Raw genomic sequence first — 12,205 nt, 5'->3', positions numbered from 1 at the left:
TCGCCTAGGCAACGCCGCCCCCCCGCCCCTCTGGCTCTGCCTGCCTCGCTCTGTGCACGTGAGGTGCCAACCACGTGACGCGGGCCACTGCGCGCGTTGCGTCACCGCTCACCGTGGGGGGCCCCTCCGCTACGTCCACATCGTACAGTCGCACATTCATTACTAGTTACTCTTAATCATGTTTATGGTCATCGTCATTAAAGGTGAGTTTAATAATAATACCACTACTACACAATGTGTGCATTAATATATACGGCATGAATAAAATGCACCTGTAAATATCCTAAGTAAGTTTGACCTGACATTATTGCACAACAATTGCCCAGCCACCGTGGGATGTTTATCCTCCAATGTGTATCTGGCTCTGACCTGACTTATATAAAAGTGCAGCTCTGCAATTGCTTGGTCACACCACCGCTGGTGAAAAGACTTTCATGAGAGCGAACTCTTTACGAGTATTTGGTCTACTTTTCCATATAACAATAGGTTTTACCCTTTCTGGCAATACAACAGGTGTCAAGATGTTAAAACACCAAACAGAATCCTCATTCAAGGAATCCTGTCTGCATTAACCACACGTACTTGTGGTGAACATGCAAACATGCTCTGATAATATATGCATTGTCTTTGAAACTGATTAGTCCACACCAGGAAGGTCCCATATTCTACTTTTCCACGTTGACCAGATGTGTTGGAAGAGCCGGCTGAAAGCCACACTTTGCTGCATCACACGTGACTTGCCGATCAGCTAACTGTGGTGTACCCATTTAGCGACCTATGGTCTGTGAGTTCAGTTTACTAACCATTAACAGCATGGCAGCTTTCTAATTGGCTTGTGTGACAATTAACCCATGTCATTATCTCTTGCACAGCCTGAAATAAGTTTTGGCGTCGGATGGAAATTATGACTCACCCACCTGCACCTGCCTTGTGCTCCCAGACACCTAAGGACCTTACTACCGCTGTGAGAAATTGACGGGCGTAGACTGCTGCATGGCGATGATGTATTCACGTCGTTCCTGCTGTTTTCCTCTTTTGCTAGGTGATGCAATTGGTGTGCCAACACCTCCAGATGCAGTTCCTGAAGGACGTGGGCATTCGGGACATGTTCGTTTTGCCTGTGATGAATGAGTTTGTCCAAACACACAGGGAAGTCAGCTTGTTCATCGAGGTGCGTTTCCCATGTTTATTTCACTCGATTGGTCGTCTGTTTGCAAGGTCATGCTCTGCCCAGAGGTCACCCACTGAGATTTTTTTTTACCGTAACATTACCGTCACTTGGGTTTGGTGATCGATTCAACAGGGCAAAAATATTTGTAAGAAGCGTAAACATGGCAACGTGATCATTGTCAGACCACGGAGGACCTTCAGAATGCCGAGTATGATCTTTAAATTGATCCTGGATGTCATTCCTGACTTACAGTACCCCGGGGTTTACAAATTGAGTTGTACCTGTGGTGATTGCTATATCGGGGAGACAAAGCGACATGTCTCTGACCGAATTCGCGAGCACAAATGAGATTTGAAACACGGCAGAACGAATTCTTCTGCTGTGGCTGATCATTGTCACAACGCTATGGGTGATCATGAGATTGTCTTCTCCGATACCAAGGTTCTCTGTAAACCTATAGGTTATCACCAGAGATGTGTTCACCAAGCCATTCAGATATACAAATACAGGCATACCTTCAACCGAGAGGATAGTTTCAAATTAAGCAACCACTGGAAGGACGTTTTAAATCATACCAACCGTCAACTAATTTCTAACAGCAATTTCAAGTAGTGGTATACCAAGCATATTCCTTCCGAACTTTCTATTTCCCTTTTTTCTACTTCCCCCTGACAGCACATTCTTGCCGATCTTTAATTTTTCTATTTTTTTTCCGTTTCTATTGCACATACACAGTGACCCATCCCCCGCACCCTCTACACAACAAAAGACGGATTAACTCAGCCCCGCACCCCACCAAGGTCCCCCTACATGGCTCCTCCCACCCGCCCCCCCTTAACCTGCATTTAAGCTTTTCTATTTCCACGGTTTTCTACTCCGCACCTTACAGCACATTCTTGCGGATCTTTAATTTTTTTCTATTTTTCCGTTTCTATTGCACATACACAGTGACCCTCCCCCCACACCCTCTACACAACAAAAGACGGATTAAGTCAGCCCCTCACCCCACCAAGGTCCCCCTACATGGCTCCTTCCCCCCCCTCCCATAACCTGTATTTAAGCCAGAGGTTTCCAGAGCCTCGCCACTTGGTGCAGCGATTTTTTGCTGTGACTGTTTCCACCTGAAGATGGAAGCTTGTGTTGCCTTCGAAACGTCGTGTTTTAATTTATTCTTTTATTTAATTTTAATTTATTTTTTACCTACGTGACTTAACCGAATAAAACCAAAGATTATAAAATAAAACCCCAATTCAGGACCCTACTGTGACTCAGTGTGGATTTCTTGGAGTAAGTCTTTTATTATAAAGAATTACAGGGGCTGTTTGATGACACGACTAGGGAGCTGGCTTGCACTGCGGGGAACTTAATATTCAATTTGGATTCTGCAACCCTCAATGACCTTTTTAAGTTCCATTTGTGCATGTAAAACTCGCACAAACAACCATACCCAGAAACCCATAGACTCCAACAGAGACCCATGCATTCCTACAGACACTCAGACTCACACAGCAACCCCATAGACTCACACAGAGTCCTTTTGACATGCACAGAGACCAATAGCCTCACACAGAGATCCATACACTCAAGAGACCGAAAAACTCACACAGAAATCCATAGATTCGCACAGAGGTCAATAGAATTTTAATCTGAATATTTATTTATACTGGATGAATCTGATGAGCTATAACGATCTGTTTTCACAGACGTCCAATCGGGCGGGTCAGAACATAACAAAAATACAATACAAAAACACGACAGGGAAGGTAAACAAATTGTTTAAATATATACAAATTAAACTGAACTGTTTTTATCTTACCATAGACTAAAATAAACCTGTTGGACTCGCACAGAGACCTTAACCACTAAACCTCGAACAAATAAAACCCTCTAAAACCTCTAAACCCCGTAACTATCTAAATCCCTAACCATTTAAACCCATAACCATCTAAACCGCTAACCCTCTCAAACCCTTTACCCTTAAAACCCTAACCCACCAAAAACCCCTCACTCTCCAAACCCCTTAGTCTTTTAACCCTAACCTTCGAAGCCATTAAAAATCAAACCCTCAACCCTCTGAATCCCTAACCCTCTAAACCTTGAAACTCTAGGCTTCTAAAACCCTACATCCCTAATATTCTAAATACCAACCAATCTAAACCAAAACCCTGTAATGAACTAACCCTCTAGACCCCTAACCCTCTGAACTCACAACCTTCTAAATCCTCAACTTCTAAAACCCTAACCCTCAAAACCCTAACGTTCTAAAACCCTAAATCCCTAATCTAATCCCAACACATTTAAACCCCAACCCTCTAAAGAACTAACCCTCTAGATGCCTAACCCTTAAAACACCTATACCCCTAAAATGCTAACCCTCTAAACACATAACCCACTAAACCCCTAACCCTCTAAACCCATAAAAAAAAATTTGGGGTTAGATTGTGTAACTATAAATGTGTCGTTAAACCAGCCACCACCTGACACAGCCAATTAGGAAAATTTGTCACATCAACAAAAAGTGCCATTTAGTGTTGGAGACTAACCCAATATTAGTTGTGAAAGTCTAGGTGTTAAACCCTCAACTCTCAAACCACTAAACCCCTAACACTCTAAATCCCTAACCCTCTAAACACCAAATTCTCTAAAGGACTTTACCCTGAAGACTCCAACCGTCTAAACACCTCACCCTTTAGAACCCTAACCCATAAACCCCAAAAACTCTTAGCTGTCTAAACCCTTAACCTTCTAAACCAGACATGGGAAAAGCACGCCCCCCGGGCCGTATACGGCCCGTTGGGCGTTTTAATCCGGCCCGCCGAACTTGTACAAATATTATTATTACTAAATTAAATTTTACCTTTCTCCTGTAATGCCCCCATTTCCCCATTAGATGGCGGACTTTGACCGGGAGTTACGACATGTTTTTGTATGTTCATGTTCGTACAATTTGTTAAATTGCCTTGCAAATAAATGCTTTGCTACCTGTTAAAGGCCAAATCCTTTCATGTTATTATTTTTACATGCCATTTATATTAGTTCACACAAACACTCCATCCATCTGTTCCTGGCCCGGCCCCTCTGTCAAATTTTAGAACCCATTGTGGCCCGCGAGTCAAAAAATTTGCCCACCCCTGTTCTAAACCCTTAAACCCCAAATTGTCTAAACCCATAAACCTGTAAAACCATAACCCTTTAAACCCCTCACCTTATAAACCTCTAATCCCCGAAACACCGAAACCTCTAAACCCATAACCTTCTCAAACTCGTAACCTTGTAAACCAAAACACCGAGCAATCAAAACCCATAAACCCCCTAAACCTCTAAACACCGACAGTAACTCTAAACCCTTAACCCTCTAAACCCATAACCTAAACTCTACCAAATAAAGACCTCAACCCCTTCACCCTTAAAACCCTCTCCGTCTAAACTCCTCACCGTTTGAAATCCTAACCCAAATACCTTGAAAACCCCAACCCTCTAAACCCCTCACCCTCTAATCCCCTAACCCTCTACACCCTTAACCCACTAAAACCCTAACCCTCAAAACCCCTAATACGCTCAAACCCTAAACATCATAACCCTTAAAACCCCCCAAACCTCTAAACTGCTTACCCCCTAAAAACCCCAAAACCTCTAAACCCCTAAGCCCATAACCTTATAAACTCCTAACCCTCTAAACCACTAACCCTTTAACAATCAAACCCCATAAACCCTCTAAACACCTAATTATCTAAACCGAGAACCCTTTAAAACCATAACCTTCTAAACTGTAACCCTCTAAAACTCAACCCTCAAAACCTCTTTACCCTTAAAACCATAACGGTCTAAACCCATCACGCTCTAAAATCCTAACCCATAAACCCCCAAACCTCTAACCCACTGAACCCCTAACCTAAACCCTTAAACACAAAATCGTTAAATTCAAAACCCTCTAAATCCCTAACCCTCTTAACCCCTAAACCCCTAACTCTTTAAAACCCTATACCCCTAATAGCCTAATCCTCTAAACACCTAACCCTTTAAACCCCTTTACCCTTAAAACCCTAACCCTCTAAACCCCTAACTCTAGAATCCCCTAAACCCCTAACACTCTCAACCCCTAAACCCTATAACCCTCGAAATACCTAAACATATAAACCCCTTATCCCCAAAATACCCCAAAACCTCTAAACCCATAACTTTATAAACCCCTAACCCTCTAAACCCCTAGCCCTTTGTGTAGTGTGTGGTGGGTGTCACGGGGTTGGTGGGTGCAGGGTGTGTGTGGTGGGTGGTGGGTATCACAGGGGGGTGTATGTGTGGAGTGTGCATGTGGTGGGTGTGGTGATAGTGGTCGTGGTTCACAACGATCCATGACCACCACCTCTACTGTGTGGTGGACCGGCCACCACACAGCAGCGCGCGTCGGAGGAGTGAACGGATGGTTCTCCCTATGCGGGCCAGGCCCCCTCGCTTCCTCTTCTCCTCCTGCATCACCATCGCCTGATCCTCTTTCCTTGTCATCTCCTTCTCCTCCACCACCATCTCCTGCACCACCATCTCCTCCTCCTGCTCCTTCTTCATCTCCACCTCCTCTGTCTCCCCCTCCATCTCCTCTTCGTCCTGCACCACCAGCTCCTCCACCAAGGTCTCCTCCTCCTGCACCACCAGCTCCTCCACCAGGGTCTCCTCCTCCACCTGCACCACCAGCTCCTCCACCAGGGTCTCCTCCTGCACCACCAGCTCCTCCACCAGAGTCTCCTCCTGCACCACCAGCTCCTCCACCAGGGTCTCCTCCCCCTCCTGCACCACCAGCTCCTCCACCAGGGTCTCCTCCTGCACCACCAGCTCCTCCACCAGGGTGTCCTCCTCCTGCACCACCAGCTCCTCCACAAGGGTCTCCTCCTCCTGCACCACCAGCTCCTCCACCAGGGTCTCCTCCTGCACCACCAGCTCCTCCACCAGGGTCTCCTCCTGCACCACCAGCTCCTCCACCAGGGTCTCCTCTTCCACCACAAACGTCAGCTTCCATTTAGAGGCCAGGGCAAGCGCGGAGGATGGGGGCAGGGCCGGCTCCGCTCTATAAAGAGATGCGCACGACACCGTTCCAACTTCCTGCTACAGCAGAGATCACAGCCCCCCCCCCCCCCCCCCACCATCGTCCGCGTACGGACTGTGTGCAGAGATAGATTGACCAGGCTAATAACGATGGTGCAATAATGCAGCATACCTTTGCCCATCGTGGGTCTGGTTACAGAATGGGCATTAGTCTTGCGATATCACAAAGGATGAAGGGCTACATGGTAAAGATATGGCTGCCTCATTATTTGTCCTCACCCAGGAACCAATTATAAAAATACATCCGTATATAACCGAATGTATACGTGGGGTTTGAACTGTACATGTGTTCGTTTGCAGGCAGCAGGGCTGGAACTCAGTCAAAGAGGGACCTGGGTTTGATTCCCATACTTGGGCCACTTTCTCCGTGTGGAATGTGGAGTGTGTTCTACCCCCCCCCCCCCCGTTTTGTCCTGCATTGGTTTCCAAAATCAGAATACATTATTTAGACTGGATGAAGAGGAATCCGATAAGCTATGAAGCTCTTCTTTCACAGATATGCAGTCGAGGCACAGGGTCAGCAAGTTACAACAAACAAGAGGAGTGCAACGTGTAAAAATGTAAGCAAGTCACAAAAAATTGAGCACATAAGCACAAAGTACATAAAATCCTGCCAGATTTTCAACACTAAATGTAAACTTGGGCAAGGCAGCAAAACATCAACAAAAACAGCCCCAGACCCCTCCAAGACAACACACAGTCCCTCAATAAAATTGTACATTAAAATGTAACTTTCATTCCTTTGGGTTTGGCATTTTCCTCCACGTAACTGAACCCTGACACACGCCACGCAACCAGTGTTGGATGGACATCCTCGCCAGTGTTAGAAATTGAACCTCCAAATCACTCAATTGGGATCACATAGCAGCAGTAGCAAAAGCAAATTTGTTCTGTACTGCAAACAACTTGGCAGGACTCTACTGAAAAAGAGTCTTGAGACTGAGTGAGGCTCATGCTGGCTAAATAAGGGTAGTAGTAATAAATATAAATACATTAACGGGAGCAGAGCCGTCCCCCGGGTACGGTGTACTGAGGAAACCGCCCCAGGCACCGTGCTTTTGGCGGCCCTGTGCTTCGATGTCACGGTGTCAGACATCAAATGTCTTTTTAACACGTAGGCTTTCGCACCAGATTGGCTCACAAATGATGACATCACATTCACATTTATCACTAAGACCGAAACAGGAGTATTTCTCCACAATTCTGGCCGTCACCTTATGAGGCTGGTTGCAATCCCCGGCAAAATGTCGTACTCGAATAGTAAATGTGGTGGGTTTACTTTCCAACACTGGTGTGCTGATCTAGTAACTAATTGGCACATTTTGTTTACATGATACACCTTACTAATTGGCTGTGTTGGGTAGTGGTGAGTTTAACAACACATGTATATCTATGCGATCTAACCGAAAAAACCCCTGTATTGTTGGTAATACTTCCGATTTAATTGTGACTTGCCCCGGGCCCCACACCTCCCTATGGACTGCCTTGAACATTGGACAAGCAACTCATGGCTTACCGTCACTCAGCAGCTCCAAAACACTGTACACTGCCAGGAGCAGCAATGGTGGTGGCGGTGGCGTTGCTGGTGGTGCTGGTGGCCACGGTCCGGAGCCAGCTGTGACCCAGCGCCTGCGCTGGCGTCATACGACAATCCGGATCCCATCTGTTGAGAGACGCACCGGGGTCACACGTGGCTCACATGCTGAGAGAGGCGTGGTGAGAGGATTGACGTTCCTTCCCTTCTCCCACGAGGTCCAGGATCGCACGGCATCAGCGGTAGTCTTGGTAGCAGCGGCAATCCTTCAATACGCGGTACTCTAATAATGCCCTGAGCCTCGCACTGCCGAGGAGCATCTTTAACGGACCTCCAAAGAGGGCGATCTTAACACCGGTGGTACTGGTTATCGGCAGGTTAACTCAGCTCCACATCTTCCTGGTGATCGGTGGAGGGCGATCGTTGATCACCTTGGTGGGAGAAATCCTCATGGGGAGGGGGGAGGGGGTGGGGGATGATTCTTACCGCAGGCAGGAGCTGACAAAGTCAACAAACTCCGGGTCGTGGCTTTTGAGTGCCCCGTGAAGTGACAAGCTCCCTGGCACCCTTCTCTTGACTGGGGAGAACATCATGCCCAAACGATCTGCAGGAGACATGCACAGCAGGAGAGACACACAGTCACCAACCACCACTTTGCCCACCTACCCACTTGCCCACGCGCCCATTTACACACCCACTCACCCAAGGAATTGAAAATACAAAGAGGCCCCGCCGCATGGCCACCCCCCCAAAATACTACAACAGCTCCAGGCCACACCCTAACACTGAATCCGTCCAGTTGCTCGCCCCACCCTTCAACTAACCAAAGTAGTGCATTCCGTCAGGAGCTGCATACATAATGCATCTTGGAGGCAACCCAAGGATCTGCACATGGTTGAGATAAAGGCAAAAGTCACCCGTGTAGCCGCAGCAGACTGTAGGGGCAAGTGCTTTTAGTAGTGAGTAGAAACAGCAGCAGCAACAGTAGCGGCACCTGTTGAGGGCCAGGACTGTGGTACACACAGAGAGGGGATAGTTGGCCATATTGAAGCAGGTGCACACGGCACCAGGTACTCATTTGAGGCTGATTTGTACTAGGGGATGCCCAGTACCGGTTCAGATAATCCTCACTGATGTTGGCCGTGAATTGGAATCAAACTCGCATTACCGGGTTTGTAGCTGAGCACGCTAACCGCTACACCACTCCTCCCCCCACACGTTCAAGACACACACGTGTACACGCATAAAACATACGATGGCTGCCATTCGCCAGATCACCAAGTAGCCAATCGCCCCCCCTCTCCTGGCTCCCCCCCCCCCCATAGCCTACAACTTCAAGAAAGGAGGGGGGAATCACGAGCGGGTGAACGTCCAGTTGGAAATACCTCCATGCAGCACGGGAGGTGGTCATCGCGGCTGTCCGAATGGAATAATTTCCTGCCGGTCGCCAACTCCGCCACTGTGCAGCCCAGTGCCCACATGTCCACTGCACACGTTAATCTGTAGCCCAGCAATACCTCCGGAGAGAGGTATGGCAGGGTCCCACCCACATGCAGAGCTGCACAACAACAACGAATATATAAGTACGTGTGTGTGTATACTCACTGTGTCATGAACAGCATCGTTATCACACACTGTCACATGTACAGACACTAAGAGACTTGCACACACACACACACACTGGAACACAGACACACCCACACGCAGAAACTCACACCCACACGCAGAAACTCACACCCAGGTGAGGTTACTCACGTTGCCTTTTCACAAAAAAGCTGGTGCCAAAGTCCGTGACCCTGATGGTGCCAGTCACGGTATCCTTGAGTAGAACATTTTCCTAAAGGAAGAAAGGCAGAAGTAATTCACACTCGGAGGTTACGCCGATAGCATTCAGCCAGCAGTGGATCAATCACGTACCACGGTGCAAACTAAACAGGGGAACTAGGTGAGGCGTAGCGCCGTCATCAACCTTGAGTCAAGTGCAACATTCGCTGTTTTCTGACAGCTGCCACTGGGGGTGCCCCTTTCAAATGCGTCAAGATGAGCGATGTTAGTCGAGGCTCATCACATTTAAAGCTCTCTGAAGCACCATCTAAGTAAAAGGGTGCGGCTCTATAGACAACTTATCCTAGTTGCTCACAGCTGCCCGATAACGAGTTACGGACCAAAAAACACACTCGAGGGCGCACGGATTTCGTGACGCTTTCCACCGCACGTTTGTCTTGGGAAGTTTTCCATTCACAGCATGGAAGCTGACAACGGGCAGCTGTCAGTTCAAACGCGTGTTTGGCACGTTTTGAAAATCATTCTTTTCGGCTCCGGTTTGTGTTTCCCAAAGTTTGGGGCAACGCTGTCATCTACATTGCTGGTTTTATCTGTGGTGAGTCCCGCAATAGCGACACGACTCTACACAACAGTTTAATTCATACCAGATCATCACCAGAGGTAAGGTGACCCTGCTTCCTTCCAGATAGACGGACAGAGCTAACACATCGACCCTGTGACCAACGTGGTTAGTTTTCTCTATGGACCGAGTCCCCAATAATGACACAACTCCGGAACAAAGTCACGCTGATTGCTGTGTCCACTCACTGGCTTGATGTCTGCATGGATGATGCTCCTGGCCTTGGTGTGGCAAAGGAACTTGAGGATGCCCCTGGTGTAAGTTTTCACCATCCCCATGTGCAATTTCCGGAACCCCGCTTCCGTAATCACATCATAGAGGCTCTCCCTGTGAAAGAGGCAGCAGCAGCAACAACAATGACAACAACGAAGCAGCGTCAGTGTCATACCCTGCAATACTGCGTGGATTCTGATAACGACAATATTAATATGATATTTGCACATTCACGACTAATATGATTCATAGCTCAGTGTGGGTTTAGGTCATCGGTTTGTTGATAAACCAAATCAGTTAGCACATCTGTCCACTTGCTTTCATTGGCTCTGTTTCCGGGTGGTGGAATTATCCATTAGGAGATACAAACTCCACGCAGAAAGGCGTCCGAGTTGAGAATCGAACTCAGGGATTTTCACCGAGGGGCACAAGCGTCACCACTGCGCTGCAGCCAACCTGCTGATCGAGTGGAGGCGTGGCTATATAAAAGTGGGCGGGGCTGATTGAGAAAAGAGGAGTGGCCTCGTGCACCCGGGACACATTACAGCTCCACAGTATCACAATGCGTGGGTGGCACAGGAATCCCAAAAGTAACATCTAGCCCCGGTGGTGTGACGTTATCACCCTCCCCTGGTGTGGAAGAGATCGGGGCTTTGATCCCGACCGTGACGCATGTATATTTTGAGTTTGCATGTTCTACCCCTGGTCACGTGGATTTTTCTCCGGGTTCTCTGGTTTGTCCCTCCACATTTAGAAACATGTGTTTAGAGTATTTGGCTGCTATACATTTCCACATCAGCCATTTTTTTTAGCTATCATTTGTAGCCAGGCCGCTTGTGAAAAATAACTGATAGGGCAGTGGGCTTTACCTGTTAAATAAAAGTTTTAGTTTAGCTAATGTAGTTAACCACGCTATGGGGGGGGGGGGGGGGCGGTGGGAACACATGGTACGTACTTCAACAGCTCCAGGACAATGCAGTGGTGTCCTCTGAAGTCAAAATGGTTCAGGACTTTGATGACGTTGTACTCCTCATCACTGCCCTCGCCCTGAAGTTCCAGAGCCATCTGGAGCTCCTTTCTCTGAAATTTATCATCCTTGGAGCTGTGCAGAGAAAATCCACAAATGAATCATGACTTAGACTTGCTAAAGGAATGACCAGAAACAAATTCTATTCCGAATTAAATAAATAAATATACGTTCCCCAAGTGTAATGGCATTGTGAGTTCCGGTACCGCGCTCATGGAAGGTTCCAGAAAGGATCGGGAAGAGGATCAAATAAGCAAGGGATAGAAGGGGGTTTGGGGTGTTGCCTGAACGTAGTGATTCCCTAATGTGTGAATTGAGCCGACTCCGAGCATGGCCCCAGCCACACTCAGGATTCCCAGAAGCTGAGCCAAGCCACGGCTGAGCCACTCATGTATCTTTAACAGCAGCTGAGCGGCTCAAGCCTGAGCCAAACCACGGCTGAGCGAGAGCTGAGCCTGAGTTTTAGAGACTGAGCCACAGCTGAGTCGTGACTAAATGTGGCTCTCACAGAGCAAGGCATTATAACGTGGGATATCATGGGACCTCCTTTGCCAGTACCAAAATATCAGAATAGATTTTCCCTTTTTTTCTGGCAACAAAACAGGTGTTAAGATGTTAAAACACCAAACTGAAACCTTTTACAAGGAATCATGTCTGCATTAACCATAATACTTGTGGTCAGAATGCAAACAAAAAACATACTCTGATAATATATGCATTGTCTTTGAAACTGATTGGTCCACACCAGAGACAGCTTTC

Source organism: Petromyzon marinus, unplaced genomic scaffold, assembly GCF_048934315.1.
Source record: "Petromyzon marinus isolate PM22_M1 ecotype Great Lakes invasive population unplaced genomic scaffold, UKy_Petmar_22M1.pri1.0 PM_Scaffold_14, whole genome shotgun sequence".
In the NCBI taxonomy this organism is placed as follows: domain Eukaryota; kingdom Metazoa; phylum Chordata; class Hyperoartia; order Petromyzontiformes; family Petromyzontidae; genus Petromyzon; species Petromyzon marinus.
This window is presented reverse-complemented; position numbering follows the sequence as displayed.